Genomic DNA, 23,776 nt, shown 5'->3' on the forward strand with positions numbered 1-23,776 from the left:
GAATTACAGGGAAAGGTTAAACACGTTAAGACTTTATTCCCTGGATCGTAGAAGAATGAGGGGAGATTTGATAGAGGTATTTAAAATTATGAGAGCCATAGACAGTAAATGTAGATAAGATTTTTCCATTGAGGGTGGGTGAGATTCGAACAAGAGGACATGGGTTAGAGGTAAAAGGGAAAAATTTAGGGGGAACTTGAGGGGGAACTTCACAGAGAATGGTGGGATTGTGGATCGAGCTTCCAGCTAAAGTGGTAGATGCAGGCTCAATTTTAACATTTAAGGGAAATTTGGACAGGTATATGGATGGGAGGGCTATGGATTGAGTGGAGGTCAATGGGACTAAGCAAGAAAGAATAGTTCAGCACAGACTAGAGGAGCCAAAGTGGCTTGTTTCTATGCTGTAATTGCTCTATTATAGATTTGAAATTTTGACTTGGTTTCCAGATGATCAAACACAATTTCATGAGTTACATATGGGTCACATTTCTGAATTTTGGCTGGAACCCAGTTTAACATAGTTATACATTTTCAATGGATTTCCAGTTCAAGTAAGAAAATACAAACACCCACAATTCTCCACAAGTTTGTCTGTTCCCAACCTTTTCTAGGTGAAACATGGAAGGTTGTACTGTCATGTTAACAATTAGCATTCCAGGTAATATTTGTGTAAAATGAAAGGATGATATTTATGCAAATTGAGATGACAGTTCAACAGTACTATGGTCTTGAGAATACATGACAATCACCTTAATGAAAAATTGTGCACACCCCTGTGATTTTTCATTTTCAAAACCTTGTCAGATTTCTATTGCAACAACCCCTGAATTGCTACAGCCCGACTTCTGAATATGGACCAATGTCCTTGATGAACCAAAGGATGCTCTTGTCCTCTGAACTGGCTTCAAACTGCTGTGCAGGGCCAACTAAAGGAGTATTTTGGCTGTGGGTATAAGTAAGCGTGTTGCTAGAGAGGTAGTGGGGAAGAGGTGATTCGATGCTCTCATGTGGACATACTGTATATGACTGTTCCTTACTGGAACAGCAGAACGCTTCTCAGGGTTTCAGATCAAAAATGTTAATTGTTTTTCTTTCCAAAGATGCTGTCTTGCCTGCTGAGGTTTTCAAGCATTGTTGCTATTTTGGTTCAGTCTTTTCAGGCGGGTGGTTTGATAATCTGTCAGCACTCAGACCTCACAGCGAGTATTTCGACCCAAGGATAGCCCAACTGATGGACTGTGAACCACATGTGTCTCATGTTTACTCTTTTTAATTTAAAAAAAAATTAAATTTAAATTTAGAAATACAGCTTTGGTAACAGGCCCATGAGCTCATGCCATCCAATTGACTCACAACATTTTGAGCAGTGGGAGGAAACCAGAGCACCCACTGGAAATCCACGCAGGGAACGTACAAGCTCCTTACAGATAGCACTGGATTCACTGGGCACTGTAATAGTGTTGCACTAAATACACTGCCCTTTTCCTTCTTCCTATCAGTGGAATCAGTGATGTGGTATTTCTGGACTTTAGTAAGGCATTTGATAAGGTTTCGGACAGAAGACTAGCATATAAACTTAAAGAGAACGGTATAGGAGGTATGGTATTAAAGTGGATAGAGAATTGGTTGATGGGCAGGAAACAAAGAGTAGGAATAAATGGGTTCTTTTCAGAATGGCAGCCAATGACTAGTGGGGGCACCACAGGGCTCAGTGCTGGGGCCGCAGTTGTTTATCATATATATCAACGACTTAGATGTGGGAATAGATAGCAGTATCTTAACATTTTCAAATGACACGAAGTTGGGTAGCGGGGTTAGCTGTGTGGAGGATGCTAGGAGAGTACAGGGTGATTTGGACAAGTGAGGCGAGTGGGCCAGGACATGTTCGATGCAGTATAATGTGGATAAATGCGAGGTTACTCACTTTGGAAGATAAGAACAGGAAAGAGGATTATTATTTAAATGGTATCTGTTTAGGAAAAGGGGAGATGCAGCGAGGCTTGGGTGTTGCTGTGCATCAGTCATTGAAAGTGGGCCTCTAGGTGCAACAGGTGGTGAGGAGGGCGAATGGTATGTTGGCTTTCATAGCGAGAGGATTTGAGTCCAGGAGTAGGGAGATCCTGGTGCAGCTATACAGGGCCTTGGTGAGACCACACCTGGAGTACTGTGTGCAGTTTTGGTCACCTTATCTGAGGAAGGACATCCTTGCCTTGGAAGGGATGCAGAGAAGGTTCACTAAGCTGATATCGGGGATGGAGGGACTCGCATATGAAGAAAGGTTGGATAGACTAGGCTTGTATTCTCTGGAATTTAGAAGATTGAGGGGGGATCTTATAAAATTCTTAAGGGTTTAGACAGACGAGATGCAGGAAGGTTGTTTCTAATGCCAGGAAAAACCAGATCCAGGGGTCACAGTTTAAGGATAAGGGGGAAGTTTTTTAGGACTGAGATGAGGAAAAAAATTCTTCTCTCAGAGGGTGGTAGATATGTGGAATTCTTTCCCACAGGAAGTAGTTGAGACTGGTTCCTTGTCATTATCTAAGAGTAGGTTAGATTTGGCCCTTGTGACTAAGGGGATCAAGGGGTATGGGGAGAAGGCAGGAACCAGATACTGATCAGCCATTTTCATATTGAATGGTGGTGTAGGCTTGAAGGGACAAATGGCCTACTCCTGCATCTATTTTCTATGTTTCTATCTTGTTCTAATATTTTTTCCAAAAATATCCAATCTTCTTGGATTGTCTTCTGTGCACTATCTGATCATCACCAGCTGGCTTTCCCAGAATTTCCAGCCCGTCTGGTACTAATTTCCAACCTACACATCTGCACACACTGCACTCCATTTTCTTGGAATTTCATGATAGAAAGTAGTGCACCTGAGAGCTTGCCACGTGTCCTCAGGAGACTTAGCAATTTATTATCTCCAACTAGCAAATGGACTGCCACAGAGTGAGATGCAAGTGAACACTCACTGTTGGATCTTCACCGTGTAGCTTGTACATTTGTGAACTGTTGCTTTAGAATCAGAAGGTTCAAGGTATTAGTTGGGTCTCTTCTCAAGGGGACAGAGTGCTAACTAATAAAATCTATCAGCTGACGTCAAAGATGACCCGGTCACTTAACGTGAAAGAAAATGTTGAAATACTCAAGCAGACATATGGAATTAAAATAGAGAATCATTTTTTTTTTGTTGTTTTTATTTTGGTTATTCGTTTCTTTGGTATTCACGCGAGTTGGTTTTGGTTGAACTGGTTCGTTTGACCTGCTGATCTTCTCCAACATTTTGTTTTTGCTGGTGGTTCTGCTGCTCTTTCCCAGCAGTAATGACCCTTTACACTCCGTTTAGCAGATCAGATACATGCAATAAAACAGAAATTTAATGTTACATGAAATTGCCATAAGGCAGAAAAAAATTTTGCCATGAGCCCCTTTCAATCAGAGAAAGGGAGAAAAGGTGAGTCCCTTCAGAGTCATTGAGTTTTGGTGGATTCGCCCCTGGTGCTCACACAGCCTCTGCAGTCACAAAGCCTCCAGTTCATTTCAAACCATAGCAACCCGAGCCCAGATCCAAGCGTCAGACATGGTGAGGAAGCAATCAGTGACCAGGCCCTATCGGGAGCCTTTCTTGTTCTCAGCAGCCTCTCAAATCCAAGCTCTGATACCTGGCCCTCATGGTACAGCAGCCCACAGCCTAGTGTGAGTCCTTCAAGTTGCCAGCAGCCTGTGTGGGTTCCTCACCCACAGGTCACAAATAGTTCTCCACCTGTGTGTGTCCTTCAGCCTCAGAGTCCCTCGTTGTCCTGCCACTGTGTCACTGTCCTAAGAGTCATCTCCTCTGCTTTTCCTTCTCAACGTGGGGTTTCCTCCATGTTACTGGTGCCCTGCTCACCTGGAGTCTACAACCCCTTGTGGCTGCTGCCATCATCCTGGGCCCGGATGGGCCATTTAAAGCTTGTATAGAGCTGTTGGCAGGAAGACTGGGTGGTCGAACCATTCAGCAGAGGGTTGTGACTCCACTCACTGCTCGACCCATGTCCACACCAGCAGCAATGCTGCCATCCCAGAGTATTAGCTGCATCACCATTTTTTTTGACCAGCACCATGAGATACAGGAACCCTGTGGCTGAAGGGTTCATCAGTCCTGATGAAGAGTTTTGGCTTGACCATTCCTTTTCTCCCTACTGATGCTGCTCGACCCCCTGAAGTCCCTCAGGTTCCAGCATCTGCAGTCTCCTGTGTGTCTCCAGTTAGAGTTAGTCATTGTGAGGTTCCAAGGAATAACATGAATAACTTGGGTAAAAAAGAAATATATTCTTGCCAGAAGATTGACCCTGTACAAATAAATCAGAAGGGGAATATGGAATGTTTTTATAAAGTAAATTGATTTCCAAGTTTGTCTAGACCAATGGTCCTCAACCTTTTCTTTCCGTTCACATACCACTTTAAATATTCCCTATGCCATCGGTGCTCTGTGATTAGTAAGGGATTGCTTAAGGTGGTATGTGGATGGAAAGAAAAAGTTTGAAAACCATGTTTTAATTGTACCTCATTGACTTGTTATGTGCACGGTTTCTTAACTCCCAAAGAAATGGGCCAATGACAATTTTTCTCAAGCGAAATATTTCTGCAACAATTGGGTCGAGAGCAATGATTTTCAACCTTCCCACTCACTTCCCACCTTAAGCAATCCCTTACTAATCACAGAGCACCGATGGCACAGGGATTACTTAAAAGTGGGATGTGAGTGGAAAGATAAAGGTTGAGAACTACTGGCTTAGACTCTGGGATATTTCACTTTGTCTGCTGCTCCCTTGTGGTCATGAAAGGAGTGAAACACAAAAAGTCTGCAGATGTTGTGATTGTAGCAAAAGCATAGAAACATAGAAGATAGGAGCAGGAGTAGGTCATTTGACCCTTCGAGCCTGCTCCACCATTCAACGAGATCATGGCTGATCTTAAAGTTCAGTACTCCATCCCTGCCTTCTCTCCGTAACCTTTAATACCCTTATACTGAAGAAATATATCTCATTCCCTCTTAAATATATTTAATGAACCTGCCTCTACTGCCCTCTGTGGCAATGAATTCCACAGATTCACCACCCTCTGGGTATAGAAATTCCTCCTCATCTCGGTCCTAAATGGTTTGCCTATTATCCTCAAACCATGGCCCCGGGTTCTGGATTTTCCCATCATTGGAAACATCCCATCTGCATCCATTCTGTCCAGTCCTGCCAGAATTTTATATGTCTCTATGAGATCCCCTCTCAATCTTCTAAACTCCAGCGAGTACAATCCCAATTTGCGCAATCTTTCCTCATAAGTCATTCCTGCCATTCCAGGTATCAGCCTGGTGAATCGCCTCTGCACTCCCTCCATTGCAAGAACATCCTTCCTTAGATAAGGTGACTAAAACTGCACACAATACTCCAGGTGTGGTCTCACCAAGGCCCTGTACAGCTGCAGTAAGGTATATTTGTTCCTATACTCAAAACCTCTTGATATGAAGGCCAACATACCATTTGCCTTTTTAACCGCCTGCTGTACCTGCATGCTCACCTTCAGTGACTGGTGCACAAGAACCCCTAGGTCTCTCTGCACTTCCCCATCTCTTAATCTATTGCCATTCAAATAGTAATCTGCCCTCTGGTTTGTATTACCAAAGTGGATAACCTCACATTTATCCACATTGTAGTGCATTTGCCATGTATCTGCCCAGTCCCTCAATTTATCCAAATCACACTGGAGCTTCCTGACCCCCTCTTCCGTGCACACAACCCCTCCTAGCTTAGTGTCATCTGCAAATTTGGAGATATTACATCCAATCCCCTCATCCAGATCATTAATGTAAATTGTGACAGCTGGGGTCCCAGTACAGATCCCTGAGGTACCCCACTGGTCACCGCCTGCCACTCAGAAAATGAGCCATTTATCTCAACTCTCTGTCTTCTACCTGCCAGCCAGTTCTCAATCCACATCAATACTTTGCCCCCAATCCCATGAGCCTTGATTTTGGAAGCCAGTCGTTTATGCGGGACCTTATCGAAGGCCTTTTGGAAGTCCAGGTACACCACATCCACTGGCTCTCCCCCATCTATTTTACCTGTCACCATCTCAAAGAATTCCAATAGATTTGTCAAGCACGATTTACCTTTTGTAAATCCATGTTGACTCCGTCCGATCCCTTCTCTGCTAGTCATATGCTCCGCTATTACATCCTTAATAATGGATTCCATCATTTTGCCCACTACTGATGTAAGGCTCACCAGCCGATAATTCCCCGCTTTTTCTCTACCCTCCTTTTTAAATAGTGGGGTAACATTAGCTACCCTCCAATCCATGGGTACTGATCCTGAGTCTATCGAGTTCTGGAAAATAATTTTTAAAGCATCTGCTATCTGAATGGCCATTTCCTTGAGTACCCTAGATTGTAGATTATCAGGCCCTTGGGATTTATTTGCCTTCAATCCCATCAATTTCCCCAAGACCATGTCCTTAGAGATACTGATTTCTTTCAGTTCCTCCCTTGCATTAGTCTCTATGTTTCCCAACATCCTTGGGAGGTTATTTGTATCCTCTCTTGTAAAAACAGAACTAAAGTAAGAATTTAATTGGACTGCCATTTCCTTATTCCCCATTATATATTCCCCTGATTCCGACTGCAAAGGACCTACTCTGGATTTCACCAATCTTTTCCTCTTGACATATTTATAAAAGCTTTTGCAGTCGGTTTTTATATTTGCCGCAAGCTTACTTTTGTAATTTATTTTTGCTCTCTTGATTAATCCCTTTGTCCTCCTTTGCTGCATCTTGAACTGCTCCCAGTCTTTGGTTGAGGTACTTTTTTTGGCCAATTGATATGCTCTCTCTTTGGACCCAATGCTGTCTCTAATTTCCCTTGTTATCCACGGTTGAGTCACCTTTTTTGGTTTATTTTTATGCCAAACCGGTATACACGATTTTTGCAATTTCTCCATTAGATCTGTGAATGCTTTCCATTGTCTATCCACAGTCAACTCCCCCATAAACACCACCCAATCAATCTTACTCAACTCCCGACTCATACCATCATAATTCCCTTTATTTAAATTTAGGACTTTAGTCTCGGTTTTAATTTCATCACTCTCCATGTCGAGTGAGAATTCGATCATATTGTGATCGCTCCTACCCAAAGGGCCTCGCACAAGATTGCTGATTAGCCCTTTATCATTGTTGACCTCACCAAAGCCTTCGACACCGTGAGCAGGAAAGGGCTTTGGCAAATACTAGAGCACATCGGATGTTCCTCAAAGTTCCTCAACATGATTATCCAACTGCACGAAAACCAACAAGGTCGGGTCAGATACAGCAATGAGCTCTCTGAACCCTTCTCCATTAACAATGGCGTGAAGCAAGGCTGTGTTCTCGCACCAACCCTCTTTTCAATCTTCTTCAGCATGATGCTGAACCAAGCCATGAAAGACCCCAACAATGAAGACGCTGTTTACATCCGGTACCGCACGGATGGCAGTCTCTTCAATCTGAGGCGCCTGCAAGCTCACACCAAGACACAAGAGAAACTTGTCCGTGAACTACTCTTTGCAGACGATGCCGCTTTAGTTGCCTATTCAGAGCCAGCTCTTCAGCGCTTGACGTCCTGCTTTGCGGAAACTGCCAAAATGTTTGGCCTGGAAGTCAGCCTGAAGAAAACTGAGGTCCTCCATCAGCCAGCTCCCCACCATGACTACCAGCCCCCCCACATCTCCATCGGGCACACAAAACTCAAAACGGTCAACCAGTTTACCTATCTCGGCTGCACCATTTCATCAGATGCAAGGATCGACAATGAGATAGACAACAGTCTCGCCAAGGCAAATAGCGCCTTTGGAAGACTACACAAAAGAGTCTGGAAAAACAACCAATTGAAAAACCTCACAAAGATAAGCGTATACAGAGCCGTTGTCATACCCACACTCCTGTTCGGCTCCAAATCATGGGTCCTCTACCGGCACCACCTACGGCTCCTAGAACGCTTCCACCAGCGTTGTCTCCGCTCCATCCTCAACATCCATTGGAGCGCTTTCATCCCTAACGTCGAAGTACTCGAGATGGCAGAGGTCGACAGCATCGAGTCCACGCTGCTGAAGATCCAGCTGCGCTGGATGGGTCACGTCTCCAGAATGGAGGACCATCGCCTTCCCAAGATCGTGTTATATGGCGAGCTCTCCACTGGCCACCGTGACAGAGGTGCACCAAAGAAAAGGTACAAGGACTGCCTAAAGAAATCTCTTGGTGCCTGCCACATTGACCACCGCCAGTGGGCTGATAACGCCTCAAACCGTGCATCTTGGCGCCTCACAGTTTGGCGGGCAGCAACCTCCTTTGAAGAAGACCGCAGAGCCCACCTCACTGACAAAAGGCAAAGGAGGAAAAACCCAACACCCAACCCCAACCAACCAATTTTCCCCTGCAACCGCTGCAACCGTGTCTGCCTGTCCCGCATCGGACTTGTCAGCCACAGACGAGCCTGCAGCTGACGTGGACTTTTTTACCCCCTCCATAAATCTTCGTCCGCGAAGCCAAGCCAAAGAAGAAGAAGAATACCCAATCTAAAATGGCCTGCTCCCAAGTTGGTTCCTCGACATATTGGTCTAGATAACCGTCCCGTAAACATTCAAGGAATACCTCCTCCTCTGTATTTTTACCAATTTGACTGTCAAATCTATATGCAAATTAAAGTCTCCCATGATTGCACGCTTTTATAATTTCTCTTTTAATGCCTTCCCTCACGGGGATGCTGGAGGAGCTCAGCAGGACTCTCAGCGTCCAGCAGAGCTAAAGATACAGAACTGAAGTTTCATGCTTGAGCCCTTCTCCATATGAGTAAAAAGTGGACGAACACCTACAAAAATCACACCAAAATGCCTTTTTACTACATTCACAGCATCTGCAGACTTTTGTGTTTCACACCTGAATTAAAAGGCTTGGGAGAAGGAAAGAAAAAAGCACGGGGGGTGGGGGGAAGCACAGATCAACAGACACATTTATTTATGGATAGCAGGACTGCAGAGAGGAATGGTGAGAATGGATTAGGCAGAAATAATAATATAAGGGCTAGTCAGCATGGATTCCTTAAGGGTAAGTCATGCTTGACTAACCTTCTGGAATTTTTCGAGGATGTGACAAAGGTTGGCACGGTTGGTGTAGCGGTTAGTGCAATGCCTTTACAGCGCCAGCGATTAGGACCTAGGTTCAAATCCTGTGCTGTTTATAAGGAGTTTGTTTATAAAGAGTGGGTTTCCTCCCACTGTTTAAAAAGTACTGGGGTGAATATTAACTGAGTGTAAACTTGGCTTAATGGACTCATGGGCCAAAATGTCTTGTATGTCTAAATTTTTAAAAATTTAAATGTAAAATAAAATTAAATCTGCCATCTACTACAGACAAAGATTTCAGCCATGGAGGCATCCCTGGAGTACTTTGCCGATAAAGGGAGAAAATCAAATTGAGCCCCAACTTCATTGCAAAAGTAAACATTGCAGTGTGAAAATCAGAAATAAAACTTAAAAATGCTGGAAATATCCACAAACCAGACAATATCAATATTTCAAAATCAATGATCTTCTTGTTTTCAAGGTAGCCACACATCTCATCACATACGTAAGGCAATTACACTAGTGATGTGATGGAAGCTGTGAGAGAGCAATTCTGTTTGCATGGATTGAATGAGGCCCAGGATGTGGTTTCGTTGAGAGGAGCTTCCAAGAAATGTGCCATAAAGATCTCCAGTCGGGATCCAAAACTGATTTATGATCTCGGAGGTCTCTCATCCACTTTCAAGCAGTCCCCTATGCCCAATATACTTAGCCACCAAACTGGGCTTTTAGGTGGGTCTGGAGAACAATAGTTATTGCTGATCTCCAACTCCTAAAGCTTATCAATGCTCCTGCAATCATAGCTGGGCAGAGGCACAGAAAAAAACTGAAAGATTATGAAGTTCACTTTATGACCTTCCTGTCCACCATGAAACATTGTGACTTCATTAAACACTATACAATATGAACTCACAATCTCTTCCATTTGAACAGATGAGCACCATTCACATAAATATAAAATTAATGGAGGTTCAGCTACATTTCTTCACCAAAGTGCCAACATAAAGACTTTTCATAAATTCACCATCTTAATGAATGAATGAAAATATAGTTGTCATGTACACAAGCCCAATGCACAGATGCAATGAAACTCGCATGTACATGAAACACACAAACAACTGTCTGGGATTGCTTAGTGACAGGTAACAAATTTCAATAACTTTGGGATCAAAAGGCTTACAGCGAAAGAAAGGATAACAATTTTGGTGACCAGAGTGACACCTCAGCAAACAAACTAAACCATTTGAGGATGGACTGTTAGAGTGCCAAGTTGATCTTAAAACATACAGAGAATGTCTGGAGATGTTATGATTGTAGTAAAATCACATGGAAATCTAGAAGAACTCAATTGGTCTTGCAGCGTCCATTGGAGGTAAAGATATATTGCCGATGCTTCATGCCCAAGCTCTTCAAGGAATGAGCAAAGAACATGAAGGAGTTAGAATAAAAACTAAAGACTGGCAGGGGGAGGAGTCCAGGTCAATGGAAATATTTTGCTGTCCTTTGTCATTACTGTGTCTAAACGAATGGCTTTCAAACATTTTCTTTCCACTCACATCCCACCTTAAGTAATCCCTATACCATCGGTGCTCTTTGATTAGTAAGGGATTGCTTAAGGTGGTACATGGGTGGAAGAAAAAGTTTGAAAACCACTGTTTTATTCATCCCTAATTGACTTGGTATGTGCTCAGTTTCATAACTCCAAAGGAAATGGGCCAATGACATTTTTTCTCAAGCAAAATATTTCAGTAACAATTGGGTCTAGAGCAGTGGTTCTCAACCTTCCCCTCTCACTCACATCCCACCTAAAGCAATCCCTTACTTTCTTTATTTTTAAAATATCTTATGATGTTCAATATAATAATCTCATATACATATTGCATTAATATCACAGAAAGAAAATATATATAGATATTATTAACTGGTAAAAATGAAGTAATTAACAATTTCAAATTTTCAATATTAATAATTAATATTGTAAATTGAAAAAATGAAAATGACAAAGTACATTACAAGCAATCTGCTCATAACTTAATAATATCAAATAATATTTTAGTCAGACCATCATATAAAATCCTTGATTAATAAACATTTGAAAACCAAGAAAAAGAAAAAAGAAAATAACTAACCTAATGCTAATCTAACCCCTCCCTCTAATCAAGGTTACTTATAAAAACAAACAAAAGAAAAGGAACAATAAAAATGGTCCAGTTCGTTGCCTTCAGAAGCCAGATGGAGCATCACCAGAGCAGCCAAAACACCTCAAACTGCTAACCATGATAATATTCTATGAATGGACCCCATAGCTTTTTAAACTGGAACATTTTATCTTTTTTTTTTAAACTTTATTTATTCATTCAAAAAACAAATAATATATGACATATGCAGCAGTTAAACATGAATATGAATGTTTTTTTTTAAATATATATAAAAAAATAAGAAAAGAAAAGGACACCCCCCCCTCAGCCAACTCTCCTAAGGAGAGCCACAAAAAAAGTAAAAAGAAAGAATATTAAAGAAAAAGTTAAATATACATATTGAAATCTAGTCAATATAAATTGAAATGTAAATATTTTGAGTATAACAGGCACTTATTAATTAAAAAAATTATAATTATCATCCAAAGCTTATGTAATTTTTTCTGTTATAAACAATATTTCATCTCATTATGCCATCTATTAATATCAATCATATTTGTATCTTTCCACTTACTAGCAATACATTTTTTCGCTATGGATAAAGCTAAATATACAAAACCAAGCTGGAACTTATCTAATTCCAAACTTTTCAGAGGTTACAAACTACCCAATAAAAATACTGTTGGATCTAAAACTATTTTAATCTTATACAGGTATTCTAAAAACGATTGAATTTTCTTCAAAAAAGATTGTATATGTATAAATAACCAAACAGCATGAAAAAAAGTTCCAACCATTTCACCACATCTAAAACACAAATCTGATTCATTAAAACCATATTTTTTTAATTTTTCAGGTGTCAAATATAATTGATGCAAAAAATTGTAATTAATCATTGCATAAAGTGTATTTATCAATCTAGTTACACTATCATAACAGATATCTAACCAATCATCTTCAGAAAAAGTAAAACCAATATCTGCTTCCCATTTAATTTTAGATCTATCCCAACCCTTTTTATCCATACCATTCTGTAATATTTGATACACAGATGAAATATAACCCTTCCCTGGTACCTTGATGTCTCAAATTTAGTCATTTTAGGTAATATCACATCTCTACCAAACATACATTTTACCAAAGATCGAATTTGATTATAAAGAAATAAAGAGTTCTTATCAATACCAAAATTTTCCCTCATCTGATTAAAAGATAAAAACTTACCCTCTTTAAAACAATTTCCCAAATTTTTCACACCTTTAAATCTCCAATGCAATAAACTTTGATTATGTATTGAAAAATAAATAAGTTGATTAGTATACAACGGAGTCAAAGCCAATAATTTACCCCTCGAGCCTATCATTTTATTTTTCTTTATACATAACTTCATTAAATGTTTTAATATAGGCACATTATATTGTTGTAACAAATTTATATTCCACCTAAACAAAAATTGATGTATTTCAAATTCAGAAATACTTGCCATCTCAATTTTAGCCCAACTAGGAGGCCATACCAAATCCATTAATGAACCAATAAATTTAAGATGGGCTGCTTCATAATAATTTTGAAAATGTGGTAAACATAGTCCCTCTAACTCATATTTCCAAGTTAATTTATTCAGAGATACTCTCGAAAATTTACCCCTCCATAAAAGCTCCCTAACCATTTTATTCAAATCTCTAAAAAAATTTTATCAAGTAAATACGGAATAGATTGAAACAAATATTGAATAGGTAGAAAGATATTCATCTTAATTGTATTTATCCTTCCCATTAAATTAATAGGTAAATCTTTCCATTTAATCAAATCAGTTTTTTTTCATTAACAGAGCATAATTTAATTTATATAAAGATTGATAATTAACTCAAAATTATACCCAGATATTTAATTCGATCAGTCCACTTCAAATTAATAATATTGTTATAAACTGAATAATCTCCTTCACTTACCGGTAATATTTCACTTTTTTCCCAATTAACTTTATATCCAGAAAGACATCCATATTGTATTAAACATTCCTTCAAGTGTAAAAGTGACTGAGCTGGGTTTGTTAAATACACCAATACGTCATCAGCAAATAAATTAATTTTATACTTCTCATCTAAAACTTTCATAACATGTATCTGTGTATTTTGTCTTATCAACTGTGCTAAAGGTTCAATCACTAACGCAAACAAAGCTGGTGATAAAGGACAACCTTGATGAGTTGATCGAGTTAACTTAAAAGATTCCGAAATCAAACCATTCGTCGATACTCTAGCTACCGGTTTACTATATAGAGCCCTAATCCAACCAATAAAAGAAGGAACAAACTTAAATTTCTCCAAAACTTTAAACAAAAAATACCATCGGGTGATCTAAAGATTGTTGAAATCTATTAATCAAACTAATCACACACAAAATATTATCTGAAGCATATCTATTCTTTATAAAACCTGTTTGATCAATATGAATCAACTTTGGTAAAAATTTGGCCAATCTATTCGCTAATATTTTAGCTATTATTTTATAATCTACATTTAACAACAAAATTGGTCTATATGAAGATACTTTCAAAAGATCTCTATCTTTTTTAGGAATTACTGTAATTAAAGCACTAGAACAAGACTCAAGTAATTCATAATATTCTCCAACTTGACGTAATACATCCCCAAACACTGTAGATAAAACATCATTAAAAATTTTTATAAAATTCAACTGAAAATCCATCATCACCAGGCGATTTACCATTCGGCATTTCCAGCATAGCCATTTTAATTTCCGAATCAGTAAATGGTTCTTCTAACACCTGTATATCTACATCCTCTAATATCGGTAAATTCAACTGTGATAAAAAAAAGATCAATCGACGATCCAGTTTCATGTTTTCCTTCAGATGTATATAACTTTTTATAAAATAAATAAAATTCATCATTAATCTCATGAGGTTTATAAGTAATAAGAGAATTCCGTCTAACAGCATTAATAGTCCTCGAAATCTGTTCTTTCTTTAATTGCCATGCCAATACCCCATGTGCTTTCTCTCCCCATTCATAATACCATTGTTTAGTCCTATTAATCACACATTAAAATTGATAAGATTGCAAAGTAATTTCAACCTAGATAATTCTATTTTCTGATAAGAAAAAGAAAATTCTTCTTTTCATCCAAGAGATTCCAATCTCGAAGATCCCATTTCAGAAGAAGCTGGACTCTTTCCATTCCCATTTTTCCCATTTCTGCCATTTCTTCTGTTTCCAGAACAACCAGATTTTTCTTTAGGAGACAATGGTGGACTACGTCTTTGTCCTCTTATATCTGGCAATGAATCAGCAAAAATCATTGCTTCATGATCATTCACAAAAAACCGAAATTGATAGTCTCCATAAAACACCTTCAACACTGCCGGGTAGCGAAAAGTAGACTTATAACCTTTACGCCACAAAATTTCTTTAACTAGATTAAATCGATGTCGACGTTGAATGACCTCTTGACTCAAATCAGGATAAAAAAATCTCTGCTATTCTGAATCAATAACGGAGTTTGTTGTTGTCTCGCATTTTGCACTGCTAGTCAAAGTATTGCTTCTCTGTCCAAATAATTCAAACATCGAATTATTACCGGTCTCAGTGGTTGACCAGCTGAAGATGTTCTTCTTAGAGCTCTATGGGCAATTCCAGTACCAATCCTCGAGAAAAAATTTTTTGCCCTAATACTTGTGGGATCAGTCTTTAAAGAAACCAAGAGGATCTTATCCTTCTATACCTTCTGGCAAACCAATGATCTGCTTTGATTCTCCAAGTAGTCAACTTTCCTCTCTAACTCTTCTCACGTTCTCCCAATTCTATGACTGATTTTTCAACCTTCAACACTTTTTCTGTGTTGGAAGCCACTTGTTGTTTACAGGTCCAATAAAGCAGTCTGAAATTTTTAAAATTCTTCATAAGATGCATCCACATGTGTTTTAACTATATTCAATTCTGAACTTATTATTTGAACCATCTCATTCATTAGAGGCTGAATAACTGCATTTAGTTGCATACACTGTAGATCAGAAAAGCTCAGCCCTGCTCTCTCTGACGTAGTGGCAGAACAAGGTAACTGCAGCTCCTGCTGCAACTCAACAGAAGGCATTTTAAAAGTTTTACTGCGGGTCTGGACTCCCAGTGATGGCACTCCGACTTCCTCATGGAGTCGCCGCTGGTCTCCCCCCGCATCTCGTTGTTTTTTCACGAAATCATGAAGAAAAGGAATTTCTTCAGATTGAAGTGCTTCCTGATGCATTTCCAACAATGGAATCGTCTTTCTGCGTGCTCCCTCTGTTGAAATCAAAAGGCTTTCCAAATCGGGGTCCACTTCTTGGGAACACGCACCTTCTTCCAGAGAACGAGTAATTCCAGCGCCATCCCTCACTTGGTGAGTAATAGACATTTTTTTTCAAAAGGTGCAGGCAGTCTTTGAGGTTTAGACACTGAAGAGATTAATCCTGAGGCTGTATCAAGTCGTCTAGGCCCCAAATCTTCAGCACTTAGAAAATGTAACTTCTTCTGCACTTGAGGTTTAATCGTTTTACCATTAGTGGCCATAATAATTCCTTGATACTTTGAAATAAAATTTAAAAAGTTTAACCTTGAAAACAAAGAGTTAAAAAACTGGTACTTAAAAGTCTGGCCAGAGAGGTCGAGATTACACGTCTAGACTCTACACCATCTTGCCACGCCCCCCAGGTGCTTCATTTTGGAAGGAATAATCAAAACAGGATGTATCCAGTAAATGGGAGGGCATTGAAAAATGTAGAAGAACAGAAAGATATTGATCTCCGATATCACCATTCTTTGAAGGTGGAATCTCATATGGATAGGGTGGTGAAGATAGCTTTTGGTATGCTGGCCTCTATAAATCGAAGCATAGAATATAGGAGTTGGGAAGTGATGTTGAGACTATTCAAGGCATGGGTGAGGCCAAATTTAGAATACTGTGCACAGTTCTGGTCATCAAATTATAGAAAGGATATCAATAAGGTTGAGAGGGTGCAAAGAAGATTTACTAAAATATTGCCTGGAATACAAAAAAAGATTGAGTAGACTGGGTCATTATTCACTGGAGCATAGCAGGTTGAGGCGGTATTTGTTGGAGGTATTTAAAATAATGAGAGGGATAGATAATATGAATAGGCTCTTTCCCTTGAGGGTGGGTGAGATTCAAACAAGAGGTTATAAGTTAAGAGTTAGGGAGCAAAAGTTTAGAAGTAACATGAGGGGGAACTTCTTCACTCAGAGAATGGTGGCTGAGTGGAATGAGCTTCTGGAAAAGGTGGTTGCAGCAAAGTCAATTTTGTCATTTAAGGAAAAGGTTGGATAGGTGCATGGATGAGAGGGGATTGGAGGATTACGGGCAAAGTGCAGGTAGGTTGGACTAGAGGAGATCACTTAGATCGGTATGGACTAGACGGGCCGAGATGGCCTGTTTCTGTACTCTAATTGTTGGATGGTTAATATGAATTAGTTCTGCTGGATTCATTAATCATGCCCTGCCCATTACAGTTTGCAGAGACTAACATAGCGTAGATACAATTTATGGATTTCAAGAAGCCAGGTGATTAGGTTGCAGACAGGAGATGATTATAAAATAGGAGCATTTTGAAATCAAGGCAACATTTTGAAATGGTAGGAGGTGAGCACTTTTATTGCATGAGTAAGTCATTTAAATGAAGGAATAACATTTCTTGTACTTAAGTTTGTTAAAGCCACTTTAGGTTGCAAATTAAGGAGTTTCATTTATAGTAACCAATTACAGGAGGAAATAGGCCTGATCTCACTGCTGGAGAGCCAAGGCCATGCACATGAAGTTAAATGCACCAAAGCAATTCTATCTGACCCTGTGTTAGAGGGCTCAGTCAGCTGCACGGTAAAAGCAGAGTTGTGGCTGAGAAACACCAAATCGGCCGAATTTATCTTTCCAGTATGTGGTGAGGAACCAACAGACCTGGCAAAGAAATCTAAAAGAAATTGAGTTTAAGGAAATGTTGAAGGAGTGGAAGTTTAACAATCGGTTTTGTCAAGTCAATAAAATTTGAAAAGTAATGGAGCATTAAATGAGAACTTACCTGTTTGAAGTTTGATGATTAATATTGGAGTAACGGGAGTGATGTGATAATGAGATCCCATCTGCGCACGTGCAGCCAATCGTTGAATCTCAAAAAAGATGACCACTGGTCTAATTCTGTCAAAAGAACATTTTATTGTGAGACAGGCATGCAACACTGGAAACTACCTTAGCAACATTCGAAGTAATTACGGGAGGGCGAGGAGGGCATGTTATCTCACCACTCCCATTGCTCAAATAATAATCATCAAACTTTGAACTGGTAAGTTCTCGTTTAATGCTCTATTATTTTTCGTGATACTAGTTGGTTCTCTAATATGAAATTTCAAAGCTCAGAGGTCTCTTTTCGCATGGTCTATAGGGTAGATCAATGGACCTCCAGTAAGAGGTACAATTCCATCGGCAGCCTGCAAAATTGCTGCAGTGAAATGTTTCCCCTCTGTCTTCAGAGGTTTATTGTAAAATCTGTTAAAAGTTCTTTCATTTAACCATCCCGCCTGATGGATGATATCCCAAATGGGGACTTCCACTCTGCTAGCAGTAGATGTAGCTACTGCTCTGGTTGAATGAGCTCCAAACCAAGTGGTATCCACTCTGGCAATCCTCCTGGTCCTCTTTAGCCATCTGGCCCAGGTCTGAGAGGATGCCGACTGCTGCTGTTCCCTGAAACATACAAACAAGAATCACTCTTCCCCTCTGATATTGCGAGTACATTCATTATATTGTCTCAGATACTGGACCACACGTAATCTTTAATCCTCTTGACAAGTGTATAATTTAAACTTTGTTCCCACACTTCCAGGTTTACAAGTCATGAACATGAAATTCATCAAAATCATTTTCCCAAATTATGCAGTCCAAGTCTTTGGCTTGGCTTCGCGGATGAAGATTTATGGAGGGGGTAAATGTCCACGTCAGCTGCAGGCTCGTTTGTGGCTGACAAGTCCGATGCGGGACAAGCAGACACGGTTGCAGCGGTTGCAGGGGAAAATTGGTTGGTTGGGGTTGGGTGTTGGGTTTTTCCTCCTTTGCCTTTTGTCAGTGAGGTGGGCTCTGCAGTCTTCTTCAAAGGAGGTTGCTGCCCGCCAAACTGTGAGGCGCCAAGATGCACAGTTTGAGGCGATATCAGCCCACTGGCAGTGGTCAATGTGGCAGGCACCAAGAGATTTCTTTAGGCAGTCCTTGTACCTTTTCTTTGGTGCACCTCTGTCACGGTGGCCAATGGAGAACTCGCCATATAACACGATCTTGGGAAGGCGATGGTCCTCCATTCTGGAGACGTGACCCACCCAGCGCAGCTGGATCTTCAGCAGCGTGGACTCGATGCTGTCGACCTTTGCCATCTCGAGTACTTCGACGTTAGGGATGAAAGCGCTCCAATGAATGTTGAGGATGGAGTGGAGACAACGCTGGTGGAAGCGTTCTAGGAGCCGTAGGTGACTTATCTTTGTGAGGTTTTTCAGTTGGTTGTTTTTCCAGACTCTTTTGTGTAGTCTTCCAAAGGCGCTATTTGCCTTGGCGAGTCTGTTGTCTATCTCGTTGTCGATCCTTGCATCTGATGAAATGGTGCAGCCGAGATAAACAAGTTAAAGACTGTATTCTTTGGGCTGAAGTCGAGGCCACAAGTATGAACAATTTCCAAGATAAGTCACCCAAGTCCAAAGTGTACGCTGGTGACGAATGTCACCACAAATCCAACACAACTTTAACATTCCAGATAGCGTGATATCGTGGTGTAGGCAGACATAAGTAAAACATCAGTGATCAGGACAGGGGTTCGAATCTCATACTGTCTGTAAGGAGTTTGTATGTTCTCCCCATGCCTTCGGTGGTTTTCCCCAGGAGTTCTGGTTTCCTTCCACTGTTTGAAATGTACTGGGGGGAGTGTAGGTTAATTGGGTGCAAATTGGGTAGCATGGACTTGTGGGCCCAAGTGGCCTTTATGTGAAAATTAAATTTGAAATTTATAAATTTATGGTGATGGTGTTGAATACTGAACTGTGGTTGATAAAGAGCATCCTGATGTATGCATCATTGCTGACCAAATGTTCCAGGGCTTTGTGTGGAGCCAGTGAGATGGCATCTGCCATAGACCTGTTGCTGCGGTAGGCAAATGGGAATGGATCTATGTTGCCACTTGGACAGGAGCTGATATCAACACCAGCTGCTCAAAACATTTCATCACTGTGGTTGAGAGTGCACTGGACAAAAGTCTGGTTAGGCAATTGAAGGTCGTATGATGACAGGTGGGTGCCATACTCTGTAAGGGTGCGATGTTGAAGATGTGCATGAATGTACTGGAAGGTTATTCAGCACATTTGTAGTTCTCAGCTCGGTGCTTGGCCTGGACCAGAAGCATTTCTTGGATTCACTGCCCTGAAGGATTCCTGCTCATGATTCAAGATTCAGTTTATTGTCATGTAATAAAAATGTGTCATATTATGCAAAATTGCCTTTTGTCTGCTCAGATTCACCATTGTTAGAAATTTTCTGAAGCGCCTCTGAAAGAGAAAGGCCTAGAGAAAGAGAAGCAAAAGAGAGTCCCCACAGAATCACCAAGTGTCTGTGGATTTGTCTCCAGTGCTCTGTCAGCCTCTGCAACCACATAGAGCCCAATCCAAACCCAATTTCCAACACAATTAGGAACTATTCAGCACCCTCTTGCATCCCAGTTCCGATACATGGTACCCCTTCAGCCTGTCTTAAGCCAGTCTCCATCAGTCTGCTGCTTGGACATCTTTGGATACTGACAGTTGAGGGTTATCTTTGGATACTGACAGTTTGGGGTCATCTTTGAATACTGACAGTTGAAGATCATCAGGAGACATGGAGGTGAGCAGCAGTTCTTCCTAGTTCTGGTGGTAAAATCCGGCCTAGAGGGCATTGAGCTCATCAGGAAGTGAATCGTTTCTGTCTCCTACTAACCAGATTTGGTTTTCTTGCAGGTTATGTCATTTAGGTGCTTCCACAATTGTTGGGTGTCCTTCGTTATTTCCTTTAATAGAAGAATGAGCGGAGATTTGTTAAAGGCATACAAAATTATGGTCGGTATAGATGGACTAAATACAAGCAGGATTTTTCCACTAATGTTAGGCTGGACAAGAGCTGGAGGACATAGGTTATGACAAGAGGTGAGATGTTTAGGATGAACATTAGGAGGACCATCTTCATGCAGAGAATGGTATGAGTGTGGATCGAGATGCCAGCTGAAGTGATGACTTTGATAGTTAAGAAACATTTGGACAGTTACATAGATAGGAGGGATATAGTGAGTTATAATCCAGGTTCAAGTCAATGAGACAAGGCAGAATGATAGTTTTGCATAGACTAGATGAACTGAAGAGGCCGATTGCTGTGCTCTAATGTTCAATGGTTCTATGTGTGGAAAATAAAGGGAACCTCCTTTCTGAAAGACAAATTATCTGCAGACATCTTTTATAAAAGTACAAATTCCCACAATTATCTTGATGACACCTCTTCCCATCTGTATCCTGGAAGGATTCAATTCCTTTACCTCAACTTCTCCACCTCCATTGCATTTGCTCCCAGGATGAGGTTTTCCATTCCAGGACACCTGAGGTGCTCTCCTTCTTTGGAAAAGTTGGCTTTGGCATGCCACATGATCATCTCCTCAAAACTGATCAGCAAACTCCAAGATGCAGGCCTCAATATCCCACTGTGTAATTGCATACTGAATTTCCTCACCTAAAGACCACAATCTGCTAGGATTGACAAAAACATCTTCTCCACTATCTCCATAAGTACCAGAGCACCACAGAGCTACATTCTTAGTCCCCTGCTCTTGTCACTTGATACCCATGACTCAGCTTGGTACGACAATAACACCATTTACATATTTGCGGACGATACCACGGTAGAGAGTTGTATAAAAAGGGTTGGTGAGTCAGCATACAGGAGAGATATTTAAAACTTGGCTGAATGGTTAATAAAAAGAACCTCACACTCAATGTCACTGTATGGACTTTAGGAGGGGAAAAACAGGTATATGATCAAATAATCATAGGGGATCAGAGGTGGAGATGGTGAGCAAAGTTAATTTGCTGAGATAGACAATGTTGGAGAAACTTTCCGGGACTCAACACATGAATGTCATTGTGAAGAAAGCACATGAAGATTTTGCAGAGGTTTGGTATGAGATCAAAAACCTTGGGTAACTTCTGTGGACGTGTAAGTGGAAATAGTGATGACCGGCTGCATCATGACCTGGTGTGGGTCACCAATATCTCTGAACAGAAAGGCCTGCAGAATGTAGTGGCAAAACTCTCCCCAACATCAAGAAAATATACATGTAAACACTGCCATGGGAGAGCAACAGCAATCATTAATGATTCATGCCACCCAGCACACACTCTATTCTCACTGCTGCCATCAGGAAGAAGGTATCTGTGCCCCAAAACTTGTACCACCAGGTTCAGGAATAGCTGCTACCCTTCTATCGTCAGACTCCTCAACAACAAACTCAGTCAGAGACTCATTTAAGGACTTTCACTTTGCACATTATTTATTATTGAATATTTATTTTCTATATTAGAGAGTCAGTTGGTTTGCACATCCTTCTTGTTTACATTTCGCTCTTTTGTACAGATAGCTTTTCTTGAGTACAGGTTTCTAGCACTACCGATGAATAGAAATTCTGCCTGGCCTGCAGGAAAAAGAATGTATGCGATGTGATGTCAGCACTCTGACAATCTATCTGAACTTTGAACTTCCACTCTACTGCCATTAACTCAACCCAGAACCGTATCTTCCCTGGTCCCTTCCCCATCAAACTCAACAAGACAGGGTTCCAGGTCATTCTGCTCTGTCAATGTTAATGTTTAAATTTTTAAAAAATACAAAATGGTTTGTTTCATGGTTTGACGTACTCCCAAATCTGCCTGAATAAATCTGAATATTTTAATATCTGGAAAATCCATTCTAGCTGCTCCTTTACTCTTTTTTTCCAGGTGTGTTTCTTATCTCCTGCACACAAATTCTGGTCTTTGCTGGAATGCTGATGTTTATTTTGGACTTGTATGGAAAGCAATGTTCCATTGCTAGTAACTTCATGTAGATTTAGTGATGTCAATACTAAATCATTCAAATGTGTAATAGATGATGGTTCACATTAACAATTAAGTTAATTTTTTACATAGGATAGTCTATTTTCGAATGAAGGCTGCTTCAATTGTCTCCAGAATTGTGAAAGGCATAAATCCACAAGTCCTGTTTCCTGTCTAGTTTAGTGTTTATGTTATTTACTTCAGCAATTGGGGAGGCACGTTTGGCGTAGTGCAACGCCTTTTCAGTGCCAGCACTCGGGACCAGGGTTTGGATCCCATGCTGTCTGTAAGGAGTTTGTATGTTCTCCCCATGTCTGCATGGGTTTACCCCAGGGGCTCTGGATTCCTTCCACCATTTGAAATGTACTGGGAGTGTAGATTAATTGGGTATAAATTGGGCAGCATGGATTCATGGGCCGAAATGGTCTGTTACCATGCTGTATGTTTAAATTCAAAATAAATATATAGAGTGTTCCTGAGAGACCTGTTGCCAAATCCAGTCTGTTCCACTGGTTATTGTCCAGTAATTAGAACAATGTTGTCTGAAATTGTGCTAGGTCCTGCTGATAATGACAGATCGGCAGTGATTCCTGGACAATTGGTCTTTGATTTGCCAACAACAGAACAACAACTGATGATGCAATCAATAATGGAGCTGTTTCATAACCTGGATCACCCTGGATGCTGTCTGTGAGGAGTTTGCATGTTCTTCTAGTGGCAGTGAGTGTGTATCCCACAGAAAGGGGCCTATTGGCCTATGATGGTCACGCCAGCTGTTTTGCCCATGTAACTGCTAGGTAATCTGGTTTGCTACACTTTTCCACCATGGGCAGTGCTGAGCTCCCTTCTCACACAACTAAGTTCAAGTACAATGCCCCCTTCCACTACACGTGGGCCCCAGTGCCGCGCTCCCTTCCACCACACGTGGGCCCCAGGACTGCGCTGTCTTCCCACACAACTGGCCTGTACGTTGGTGTTTTTGACCTACACTGCTCCAAAAGAGGACCTTAATGAGGGGTTCACATTAAGACATACATATGTGACAAAAAACGTGTTGAGGAAACAACATTTCAAAATGCTTGCTGTGGTGTAGCTTGGTTTCGTTAAACACTCCAATTTTTTTTAAGATGAGGACTCTTTAAGCTTAATCATAAGTTGACCTAGTTTTCCTGCAAACCATCAAAGGTAATGATATCAATAAATAGTTAAATTGAAAATGAACAAGCTCAAACCTTTGCTGAATGTCTATTTCCATGTCATTGAAATGCAGCAACTCAACAACAGAGTCAAGATAACCAAGTAATAAAAGCAAACAGCAAGTTTTGTGGACAAATGGCACACCTAAAATCTAAACATT

At 40.5% G+C, this 23,776-nt stretch overlaps 1 long non-coding RNA gene across 2 annotated transcripts in view; it reads right to left on the bottom strand.

The window, feature by feature from the left end:
- Positions 1–3,176: 3,176 nt before the first annotated feature.
- The window catches only part of LOC138740679 (uncharacterized), a 53,383-nt gene continuing 32,783 nt past the window's right edge, over positions 3,177–23,776 (bottom strand). For both annotated transcript variants that reach the window (XR_011343112.1, XR_011343113.1), the window contains exons 4-5: positions 17,358–17,473; positions 3,177–4,331 (exon numbers count right to left, since the gene is read on the bottom strand). This is a non-coding gene — a long non-coding RNA (uncharacterized lncRNA). The remainder of the gene's footprint in view (positions 4,332–17,357; positions 17,474–23,776) is intronic.

This window comes from Narcine bancroftii, chromosome 8, assembly GCF_036971445.1.
Source record: "Narcine bancroftii isolate sNarBan1 chromosome 8, sNarBan1.hap1, whole genome shotgun sequence".
Classification (NCBI taxonomy): domain Eukaryota; kingdom Metazoa; phylum Chordata; class Chondrichthyes; order Torpediniformes; family Narcinidae; genus Narcine; species Narcine bancroftii.